Source organism: Aotus nancymaae, unplaced genomic scaffold (genome assembly GCF_030222135.1).
Source record: "Aotus nancymaae isolate 86718 unplaced genomic scaffold, 86718_ANA_hifiasm-v0.15.2.pri h1tg000048l, whole genome shotgun sequence".
NCBI classification, from domain to species: domain Eukaryota; kingdom Metazoa; phylum Chordata; class Mammalia; order Primates; family Aotidae; genus Aotus; species Aotus nancymaae.
The window spans coordinates 3,350,379-3,363,234 of record NW_026988462.1 but is presented as its reverse complement, the minus strand read 5'-3'; positions in this window follow the sequence as shown (position 1 = coordinate 3,363,234).

The window sequence follows — 12,856 nt, the reverse complement described above, 5'->3', positions numbered from 1 at the left end:
AGTCAAATCTCAAGCTTTGCTGCTGTCATGAATCTTTGATAACAATGACTTAGCTGCACACATAAACATATCTCACTAAATTCAAACACAATAAATCCCTCACTCAACCTTCCCTATGGGAAGTTTTAAAATTTTCTTGCAGCACGTCCAATCTCACCCAACATGAGAGGAAGTGGTGTGACAGAATGAAGTCAGAGAAGAAGGCAACAACCGTCTTTACTAATAGTGGCTCAAATACGTTACTTCTGCAAATTTTACAAAATTAATGCAAACAGGTGACTGAATAGCTCCACCTTGGTCCCTCCCAGAGAGTTGGAAGGAGACGGCCAAAGAGAGACCCTGAAGTTTACCCATCCTTAGCTTCATGGTAAATCTGACTTTGTAGGGCCTTAATTCTGTAGAATAAATGAATGAATGCACATTTGAATGCTTGGACTTAAGATCCAAGAGCACATCCCAAGAGTACTTCCAAATACCATTGGTAATTTTTAAAGCAAGCCAAGAAACAATAGAATAAGAGGGAGGCATCAAAAAACTTCTTAAATATAAATAACCAGGGGAAAAAAATAACATTTTTATCAAAGTATGAGTCTAGCCCAGTTGATAGAACTCTGAAGAGCTACCTTTCAGGAGCCATGCTACAGAACCTCAGTCTCTCCAGAATTGAAAGGATGTGCTTTAAAATGTCTTTGAAAATTAAAAAGATAAATAATTAAAACCCTTATATTAAGCACATAAATGTTATGTTGAATGACTAAATGAAAGGAATAATGTTGGAACAGATATATCAAAGTGAAATAGCCCCACTTGCCCTTCCCTCCTATTGAGGATGAAAATGAACCTGACATTCCGGTTGCATCTGAAGGTCCAGTCTCAAAGGAACTCCCAGGTTTGGTTTGCAATGATACTCTCCTGGACTTTCTTGGAAGCAGAAAGATTCCTACAAATTACTCTGCCCCTGAAGCAGGTTATTTCTATAGCAGAGATGGGATATTATCTGCCTTCTATCTGCTCCATTTCTTTCTGGGGTAGGAGCAAGATGACAAAAAGAGCTCCAGAAAGTCATGGACACTTAACCTAAAACTCAAAAACTGATCCATATGTGGAAATAAACACCATCCAAATGAGAAAGGCAAAAGTGATTTATTCTGAGCTTGCTGTAGCAAGGGAGTCAGCCACCATGACAGGCAATTGTCAGAGACTCAACAGCAGGCAGGGGAGTGGGAGAGCTTTACAGTGGACAGAAGGGATGGCTTCAGATGTGCCCTGATTGGAGGTTGCTGGTTTGGAGAAGCTGGAGGTGGCTAACTAGGAGCCATGTGATTTGTTAGAGGAATATTTGGCTTTCTCTGGATGGTCCTAAATTGGAAGCAGCCACAAAAACTAGGAAAAGCTGTTAGTCATTCATCAAGTTCTGGCAATTTGGGGCCAACTGTTACACAAGTTATTGTTTAGCTTCCCAGATTGTTACTAGAGACAGAGGTCTGACTTCCTGTAAGTCAGGCTTTAGTGGGCGGGCTTGCTGAGTTGTTTATTGTAGATAAGGCGGGGGGTGGGGGGGTTCCCTGAAAGGCTGCTGGAGGTTATGATCACAGTTCTATTTTTACATAAGGTCTGACCATGGTCTGTTTAGATATTCAGTCTCTCACATGCCATTTGGTGTTAAACAAAAACGCTTTCTGGATAAGTGTATCTCAGCAGATACAGGAAATGCAAGAGGGTGTGCGCATTGGTGTTGGTTGCTTTTCTTAGAAAACAATTGTTAATAGCTCCATGATGAGAGAACTTATTAAAAGGTAAATAGAAGCGCAGGGTCCAAGCTGCATGAATCTCATCAGTGGTAATAAGAGGCATGTGGTTAAGTGCTCACACACTGGGCTGGAAATTTCTCCTTAAATATTTTAAAAATTAAAAAGCACAAAGAGGACTCTGTTCACATGGAGCCTGCTCCACCTACCCTGATCCTGCACCCTCAGGAAAAAAGAAATGGGTCTGTTGCTGCATGCAGGTCTGAGAGGTCATTATTTTGAGCCATACATCATGACAATAACCAGGGCAACAGTCTCAGAAGTGATTCCAGATTATTGCTTACAGAGGAGCACTCTAATGTTTTTTTCATTTGAGGCAATTATTTAAGGCAAAACTGTCTTTCACATTAAAAACCCAGTGGGCAACTTGTAAGCATCAAATAAATTGCACTGGGGGTCCATTTTCAGGCTCCGTTGTATAAAACTGCCACTACTTGCTCCGCTAGTTATGGGGAAACAAAAAAGTTTGCATTATTCTACATTTCATATCCAAACAACTGAAGCTCAAAGGCATTTTAAAAATGCAGTCTTGCCTTTCCAATCTTTGCAGCTTCCCTGGGCTCTATGAAATGGAGTGAGCAGAACACACTAAATTAGCCCCACTTGCTAGCAGAATGAATGTCTCCCCAAAACCAGGCAGAGGAAAGGAAGCAGGAAGCCCCCTTTCAGCAGCAGTGACAAACCATTTTCTCTCCTTCCAGAAAGGGCCAAAGAATTAACTAAATCCTTAGGTCTTCTGAGAAAAGCAGCAAAGATAACAGCGAAGATTAAGCTTGAAGAGAGAGAACCCGTTTGCTGCAGATGAGCATAACTGAAGCAAAGAAAAACTGCTCACTTCAGCTGCACTGTCTTGGTCTCCAAAATTGCAATTGCAAAGCCCTTTGCTATCTGGTGAAGAAAACCCCAACCATTATGCTGAGTGACTCTCACTCAAATACCTTGTAAAGATGAGCTGGGTCCTCTATTTCATTATTTGTTTAAAAATATCTGAGCCTCTGCCTCACGCAGGGGTTAACAGGCACATTCCTAGACATGGAGAAAATAACAGCAGTTTAACCAGAGCCAGGGGCACCATTTCCTCCAGCTTCAACTGTTTGTCCATACTGTGTTATTCTGTTAGACAAGAGCCCGGGAAGCTAATTGGACTGGTCCACAAGTCACCCTTGGAGAAGGGTTGTTGGGAGGATGAATGTCCCCCTAAGGCTCTGTGTCTTTCATTTTGCATGAAGTCTGTGCTCTTCCTGCTACAGAGGTGGGAAAGTTAACAAATGAGCCACCTTCCTGGACATTGTGCTTGTTGATTCTGGAAAGTTTCACTCACACACACACACACACACACGGAAGCTGCATACCAAACCACAAGGATTTACATGTAACTAAGGAGAATAAAAAAGACCATGCACTATGCAATATAATCATTCATTTTTCAAGTAGTTATTGAACACTTATGATGTATCAGACACTAGGATTTTACAGATATGAGACTCATTGTTCCCACCCTCAAGTAGCCAATGGTCTAGAAATTCAACATCCAATCCATGAGTCCATCATAAAATCTGATCTTCACAAAATTTCACCTTCTCATTAGCTCTCTAAATCATCCATTTCTAACTGTACACCCACCAGGGTGACCAAAGCCATCATCTCTCACCTGAGCTTTTACAATAGCCTCCTAACCATTCTCTCCACGTCCTCTTCAAAGCCAGAATTGCCTTTTTGAAGGTAAAGATACATCTTAAAGTCTTTAAGTGATTATCTTTGTACACCTTAAAATCTTCAAGTGAATGCTCAATATTCACAGACTAAAAATAAAATGCCTTAAAATGTCCATAAGGCCGTAAGTGTAATAGCCCCAACCTGCCTGCGGTTAATTGCACAAAAAAAAAAAAAAAAAAAAAAAAATTGCTCCAATTCTCCAGTCCTCCTATATCCATGGCTTTGCAGCGTAACTTTGTAGCTCATTCCATTACAAAGGGGCGTCTATTTCTCCACCCTTGAATCCAGGCTGGCTTTGTGACTTGCTCTGGCCAACAGAATAGGATGGAAATGACTGTGTTGTTCTAAAGCTACACCTCCAGAGGCTTTAGTCATTGCCAGTCATTCACTTGGAATTCCACCACCACTATGTTAATGAGCCCAAGCTAGCCTGCTGCAGGGTGACAGACCAAGTGGAGCACCACCATACCATCCAGGTTTCCTAGCCAAGTCTCCAGACCCCTGAGAGAACCAAGCCAAGGTCAGACACCTATCCAGCCCACAGCTGACCATAGATGATGAGTGAGCCCTGGTCAGCCTAACCCAGCCAGAAGACTCATTCACATGGGGCCATCTTTTAATCCATATTTCATCTAACCAAGAAAATAAACCATTTTTTTTTAACTCCATGAGTTGCAACATAAAATGCAGAGCTCCTACTTACGGGACCAAATCAATAAATTCAGCCTGATCCAACTCCGTATTCCTTCCACCATTATCCCACACCCTTAATATCCATTCCCATGCCTGTTCTTCAGATTTCTGCTTGTATAAATTAATAAATTCAAGTAGCTCTTTTTGAGTGTAGTGCACCTCCTCATGGGTCACACTCTCAACCTCACCTCTAAGGGGCCTGCTGGGACTTTAGTTACAGGTCTAGAGGCAAATAAGAGTGTTGTGGGTGGCTCCTGAGGAGAATCAACATTACCTTGCCTGGCAACTGCCTCAAAGGATGCCATCACTGTTGCCTCAGGCAGCACAGGGTTTATCTCCTCAGACAAAGGTGGAAAGGCTGATGGCAGCATGGGTCTGGGAGGGGATGCTGCCACTATTAGGCATGGGGAAGCTGTTTTTTCTGGCAAAAAAAGTTCATCAGAGTTCATAAACTCAGTGTCCCCAGTTTTATCAGGGCCCTCCCACATGTCCCCATTCTAAGTTGCAGGGTCCCATTCTTTTCCAATCAATGCCCTCACTTTAATAGTAGACACCTGGTGAGGCTGTACATGCACCTTTCATTGCAGGACAGCCACTCCCATGATAAGAGCTTGTGTGGAGATCTGACAAAATGGCCAAATAGGAACAGCTCCAGTCTGTAGCTCCCAGTAAGATCAATGCAGAAGGTGGGTGATTTCTGCATTTCCAACTGAGGTACCCAGTCCATTTCATTGGGACTGGTTAGACAGTGGGTATAGCCCACAGAGGGTGAGCAGAAGCAGGGTGGGGCATTGCCTCTCCCAGGAAGTGAAGGTGCCAGGGACCTCCATCCCCTAGCCAAGGGAAGCTGTGAGGGACTGTGCTATCCAGCCCAGATACTATGCTTTTCTCATGGTTTTTGCAATCCACAGATGAGGAGATTCCCTCATGTGCCTACACCACCAGGGCCCCGGTTTTCAAGCATGAAAATGGGTGACTGTTTGGGCAGACACTGAGCTGGCTTCAATAGTTTTTTTTCATACCCCAGTGACACCTGAAACCCCAGCAAGATAGAACCATTCACTCCCCTGGAAAGGGGGCAGAAGCCAGAGAGTCAAGTAGTCTCACTCAGTGGGTCCTACTCCCATGAAGCCCAGCAATCTAAGAATCACTGGCTTGAAATTCTCACTGCTGGCACAGCAGTCTGAAGTCAACCTGGGATTATCAAGCTTGATGGGAGGAGGGGCATCTGCCATTACTGAGCTTGAAGAGGTGGTTTTCCCCCTCACAGTGTTAAGGAAGCCACCGTGAAGTTCGGACTGGGCAGAACTCACTGCAATGTGGCAAAGCTGCTGTGGTCAGACTGCCTTTCTATATATTCCTCCTCACTGGGCAGGGCATCTCTGAAAGAAAGGCAGCAGCCCCGGTTAAGGAATTATAGATAAAACTCCCATCTCCCTGGGACAGAGAACCTGGGGGAAGGGGTGGCTATGGGCACAGCTTCAGCAAACTTAAATGTTCCTGCCTGCCAACTCTTAAGAGAAAAGCACATATCCCAGCACAGTCCTTGAGCTCTGGTAAGGGACAGACTGCCTCCTCAAGTGGGTCCCTGATTCCCATGCCTCCCAACTGGAAAACACCTCCTAGCAGGGGTCAACAGACACCTCATTCAGGAGAGCTCTGGCTGGCATCAGGCAGGGGCCCCTCTGGGACAAAGCTTCCAGAGGAAGGAGCAGGCAGCAGTCATTGCTGTTCTGCAGCCTCCACTGGTGATACCCAGGCAAACAGGGTCTGGAGTGGACCTCCAACAAACTCCAGCAGACGTGCAGAAGTGGGGCCTGAGTGTTAGAAGAAAAATAAACAAAAAAGTGATAACATTGACATCAACAAAAAGGACACCCACATAAAAACCTCATCCAAAGGTCATCAGCATCAACGTTCAAAGGCAGATAAATCCATGACAACGAGGAAAAACTAGCACAAAAGTGCTGAAAATAAAAACCAGAATGCCTCTTCTCCTCCAAATGTTCGCAATTCCTCTCCAGCAAAGGCACAAAACTGGATGGAGAATGAGTCTGACGAATTGACAGAAGCAGGCTTCAGAAGGTGGGTAATAACAAATTCCTCTGAGCTAAAGGAGCATGTTCTAACCCAATGAAAAATAGCTAAGAGCCTTGACAAAAGGTTACAGGAACTGCTAACTAGAATAACTTGTTGAGAGAAGGACATAAATGACCTGATGGAGCTGAAAAACGCAGCACAAGAACTCTATGAAGCATAGAAGTATCAACAGTCAAATCAATTAAGCAGAAGAAAGGGTATCAGAGATTGAAGATGAACTTAATGAAATCAAGTATGAAAGACAAAATTAGAGAAAAAATAATGAAAAGGAATGAGCAAAGCCTCCAGGAAATATGGGACTATGTGAAAAGACCAAACCTACGATTCATTGGTGTACCTGAAAGTAATGGGGAGAATGGAACCAAGTTGGAAAACACACTTCAGGATATTATCCAGGAGACCTTCCGCAACCTAGCAAGACAGGCCAACATTCAAATTCAGGAAATACAGAGAACATCATTAAAACACTCCTGGAGAAGAGCAACCCCAAGACACATAATCATCAAATTCTCCAAGGCTGAAATAAAGGAAAAAATGTTAAGGGCAGAGAGAAAGGTCAGGTTACCCACAAAGGGAAGCCCATCAGACTCACAGCAGATCTCTCTGCAGAAACCCTACAAGCCAGAAGAGTGTGGGGGCCAATATTCAACATTCTTAAAGAACAGAATTTTCAACCCAGAATTTCATATCCAGACAAACTAAGCTTCACAAGCAAAAGAGAAACAAAATCCTTTACAGGCAAGTAAATGATGGGGGATTTTTTCACCACCAGGCCTACCTTATATGAGCTCCTGAAGGAAGCACTAACTGTGGAAAGGAAAACCTGGTACTAGCCACTGCAAAAACATACCAAACTATAAAGACAAATGACATTATGAAGAAACTGCATCAACTAATGTGTAAAATAACCAGCTAGTATCATGATGAAAGAATCAAATTCACACATAACAATATTAACCTTAAATGTAAATGAGTTAAATGCCCCAACTAAAAGACATGGACTGGCAAATTGGAAACAGAGTCAAGACCATCAGTATGCTGTATTCAGGAGACCCATCTCACATACAAAGACACACATAGGCTCAAAATAAAGAGATGGAGAACTATTTACTAAGCAAATGAAAAGAAAAAAAAAAAAGCAGGGGTTGCAATCCTAGTCTCTGATAAGCAGACTTTAAACCAACAAAGATCAAAACAGACAAGGGCATTACATAATGGTAAAGGGGATCAATGCAACAAGAAGAGCTAATGATCCTAAATATATATGCACCCAATACAGGAGCAACCAGATTCATAAAGGAAGTTCTTAGAGACCTACAAAGAGACTTAGACTCCCAAACAATAACAGGAGACTTTGATACCCCACTCTCAATACTAGACGGATCAATAAGACAGAAAATTAACAAGGATATTCAGTACTTGAACTCAGCTCTGGACCAAGAGGACTTAATAGACATCTACAGAACTCTCCACCCCAAATCAACAGAATATATATTCTTGGCACCACACAGCACTTATTCTAAAATCGACCACATAATTGGAAGTAAAACACTTCTCAGCAAATGCAAAAGAATGAAAATCATAACAAACAGTCTCTCAGACCACACTGCAATCAAATTAGAACTCAGGATTAAGAAACTCACTCAAAACCGCACAACTACATGGAAACTGAACAACCTGCTCCTGAATGACTACTGGGTAAAAGACAAAATTAAGGCAGAAATAAATAAGTTCTTTGAAACCAGTGAGAATAGACAACATACCAGAATCTCTGGACCACAGTAGTGTTTAGAGGGAAATTTATAGCACAAAATGCCTACATCAGAAAATGGGAAAAAACTAAAATTGACACCCTAACATCACAATTAAAAGAACTGGAGGAAGATGGCCGCTTAGGAGGAACTCGGGAATGCAGCTCCGAGAGAAAGCACAAAGGGTGAGTGGACGCCGTATTTCCAGACTGATTTTTACTGCCCACAGAACAGGAGATTCACACGCAGAGAAGCCACACGGGTCGCCAGCGCCGCTGGCGCCGCTGGCTTGAACGGCGCAGCCGCTGGGCCGGCACCCTGAGGCAACGGCTCACTGTATAAAGTGAGAGAGTCTGAGTCCCCTATAAGCCAGCAAGGGGAGCTGAAACGGGGAGCCAGGCCAGCGCCACGAATCTCAGAGCCGCGGCTTTAGCCAACGCAGCGGCTCCGGAGGCAGATCAGATGAGACGGTGTCCCCTCTTACCCAGCAAGAAGACCTGAAACACAACTGAAACCGGGACGGTCCAGCTCTGTGGAGGAGGGGCGTTCTCCATAGGCACCCTGCTGTTCTGTACCAAGGCAATCCGCCACTACAGAGACTCCGTCACTACAGGGGCGGGCCAACATAGCGGAAGCAGTTCTAACTACACCCAGAAGTTCACACGGAAGCTGGGTGGAGCCCACAGCAGCTTAGCGAAGCCTCTGCAACCTGAGTGTGACTAGGCTGCCACCTTGTGGGCAGGGAAAACAGCAACCGCACAGGGGAACATCAGAAAACAGTAACTCCCTGGGACAGAACACCTCGGGGGAAGAGCAGGGGGTTTATGAGTTCTGCCACAGCAGACTTAAAATTACCAAAATCAGAAAGACAACAACTACAAAGTCAGCAGGTGGAAAAATCCACAAAGATGGGAAGAAACCAGCGCAAAAAGGATGAAAACACCCAAAACCAGAACACTTCTCCTCCTACAAGGGATCACAACTCCCCACCAGCAAGGGAACAAGACTGGACGAGAATGAGTGTGATGAAATGACAGAATCAGCTTTCAGAAAGTGGATAATAAGAAACTTCCGTGAGCTAAAAGAACATGTTCTAACCCAATGCAAAGAAACTAAGAACCTTGAAAAAAGACTTGACGAAATGCTAACAAGAATGGACAACTTAGAGAGGAATATGAGCGAATTGATGGAGCTGAAAAACACAACACGAGAACTTCGTGAAGCATGCACAAGTTTCAACAGCCGAATTGACCAAGCAGAAGAAAGGATATCAGAGGTCGAAGATCAACTCAATGAAATAAAACGAGAAGGCAAGATTAGAGAAAACAGGGTAAAAAGGAATGAACAAAGTCAACAAGAAATATGGGACTATGTGAAAAGACCTAATCTACATTTGATAGGTGTACCTGAATGTGACGAAGAGAATGAATCCAAGCTGGAAAATACTCTTCAGGATATTATCCAGGAAAACTTCCCCAACCTAACAAGGCAGGCCGAGATTCAAGTCCAGGAAATACAGAGAACACCACAAAGATACTCCTCTAGAAGAGCAACCCCAAGACACATAATCATCAGATTCACCAGGGTTGAAATGAAGGAGAAAATACTAAGGGCAGCCAGAGAGAAAGGTCGGGTTACCCACAAAGGGAAGCCCATCAGACTCACTGCAGATCTCTCAGCAGAAACCCTACAGGCCAGAAGAGAGTGGGGGCCGATATTCAACATCCTTAAGGAAAAGAACTTTCAACCCAGAATTTCGTATCCAGCCAAACTAAGCTTCATAAGTGAAGGAAAAATAAAATCCTTTGTGAACAAGCAAGAACTCAGAGAGTTCATCACCACCAGACCAGCTCTACAAGAGCTCCTGAAGGAGGCACTACACATAGAAAAGAACAACCAGTACCAGCCACTCCAAAAACACACGAAAAGGTAAAGAGCATCAACACAATGAAGAATCTGCATCAACCAAAGGGCAAAACAGCCACCTAGCACCAAAATGACAGGATTGAATTCACACATAACAATATTAACCCTAAATGTAAACGGACTAAATGCCCCAATCAAAAGACACAGACTGGCGAATTGGATAAAAAGCCAAAACCCATCAGTGTGCTGTATCCAGGAAACCCATCTCGCATGCAAGGATACACAAAGGCTCAAAATAAAGGGATGGAGGAAGATTTACCAAGCAAATGGAGAGCAAAAAAAAGCAGGAGTTGCAATTCTCATCTCTGATAAAATAGACTTTAAAGCAACAAAGATCAAAAGAGACAAAGAAGGACATTACATAATGGTAAAAGGATCAATGCAGCAAGAAGAGCTAACGATCCTAAATATATATGCACCTAATACAGGAGCACCCAGATACATAAGGCAAGTTCTTAAAGACTTACAAAGAGACTTAGACTCCCACACAATAATAGTGGGAGACTTCAACACACCACTGTCAATATTAGACAGATCAACGAGACAGAAAATTAACAAGGATATCCAGGACTTGAACTCAGACCTGGAACAAGCAAACCTAATAGACATTTACAGAACTCTCCACCCCAAATCCACAGAATATACATTCTTCTCAGCACCACATCACACCTACTCTAAAATTGACCACATAATTGGAAGTAAATCACTCCTCAGCAAATGCAAAAGAACGGAAACCATAACAAACAGTCTCTCAGACCACAGTGCAATCAAGTTAGAACTCAGAATTCAGAAACCAACCCAGAACCGCACAGCCTCATGGAAAATGAACAACTTTCTCCTGAATGTTGACTGGATAAACAATGAAATGAAGGCAGAAATAAAGACGTTCTTCGAAACCAACGAGAATGAAGACACCACATACCAGAATCTCTGGGACACATTTAAAGCAGTCTCTAGAGGAAAATATATAGCAATAAGTGCCCACATGAGAAGAAAGGAGAGATCTAAAATTGACACCCTATCGTCAAAATTGAAAGAGCTAGAGGAGCAAGATCAAAAAAACTCAAAACCTAGCAGAAGACAAGAAATAACTAAGATCAAAGCAGAATTGAAGGAGATAGAGACACGAAAAACCCTTCAAAAAATCAATAAATCCAGGAGCTGGTTTTTTGAAAAGATCAACAAAATAGACAGACCACTAGCCAGACTAATAAAAAAGAAAAGAGAGAATAACCAAATAGATGCAATAAAAAATGACAAAGGGGATATCACCACAGATTCCACAGAAATTCAAACCATCATCAGAGATTATTACAAACAACTCTATGCACATAAATTAGAAAACCTGGAGGAAATGGATAAATTCCTGGACAGCTGCCTCCTGCCAAGCCTAAACCAGGAAGAAGTCGAAACCCTGAATAGACCAATAACAAGGTCTGAAGTCGAGGCAGCAATTAAGAGCCTACCACCCAAAAAAAGCCCAGGCCCAGATGGGTTCACAGCCGAATTCTACCAGACATACAAAGAGGAACTGATACCATTCCTACTGAAACTATTCCAAATAATCCAAAAAGAGGGAATCCTTCCCAAATCATTCTATGAGACCAACATCATCCTAATACCAAAACCTGGCAGAGACTCAACAAGAAAAGAAAACTACAGGCCAATATCCATGATGAACATAGATGCAAAAATCTTCAATAAAATAATGGCAAGCCGATTACAACAGCACATCAAAAAGCTTATCCACCATGATCAAGTAGGATTCATCCCGGGGATGCAAGGCTGGTTCAATATACGCAAGTCTATAAATGTAATTCACCACATAAACAGAACCAAAGACAAAAACCACATGATTATCTCAATTGATGCAGAGAAGGCCTTCGACAAAATTCAACAGCCCTTTATGCTAAAAACCCTCAATAAACTAGGTATCGATGGAACGTATCTCAAAATAATAAAAGCTATTTACGACAAACCGACAGCCAATATCATACTGAACGGGCAAAAACTGGAAGCATTCCCTTTGAAATCTGGCACTAGACAAGGATGCCCTCTCTCACCACTCCTATTCAATATAGTACTGGAAGTTCTAGCCAGAGCAATCAGGCAAGAAAAAGAAATAAAGGGTATTCAATTAGGAAAGGAGGAAGTCAAATTGTCTCTATTTGCAGACGACATGATTGTATATCTAGAAGACCCTATCACCTCAGCCCAAAAGCTCCTGAAACTGATAAGCAACTTCAGCAAAGTCTCAGGATACAAAATCAATGTGCAAAAATCACAAGCGTTCCTATACACCAATAACAGACTTAAAGAGAGCCAAATCAAGAACGAACTGCCATTCACAATCGCTACAAAGAGAATAAAATACCTAGGAATACAACTAACAAGGAATGTAAAGGACCTCTTCAAGGAGAACTACAAATCACTGCTCAACGAAATAAGAGAGGACACAAACAGATGGAGAAACATTCCATGTTCATGGTTAGGAAGAATTAATATCGTGAAAATGGCCATACTGCCCAAAGTAATTTATAGATTCAATGCTATCCCCATCAAGCTACCAATGACCTTCTTCACAGAACTGGAAAAAACCACCTTAAACTTCATATGGAACCAAAAGAGAGCCCGCATAGCCAAGTCAATTCTAAGCAAAAAGAACAAAGCAGGAGGCATCACACTACCAGACATCAAACTCTACTACAAGGCTACAGTAATCAAAACAGCATGGTACTGGTACCAAAACAGAGATATAGACCAATGGAACAGAACAGAGGCATCGGAGGCAACACAACATATCTACAACCACCTGATCTTTGACAAACCTGATAAAAACAAGCAATGGGGAAAGGATTCCCT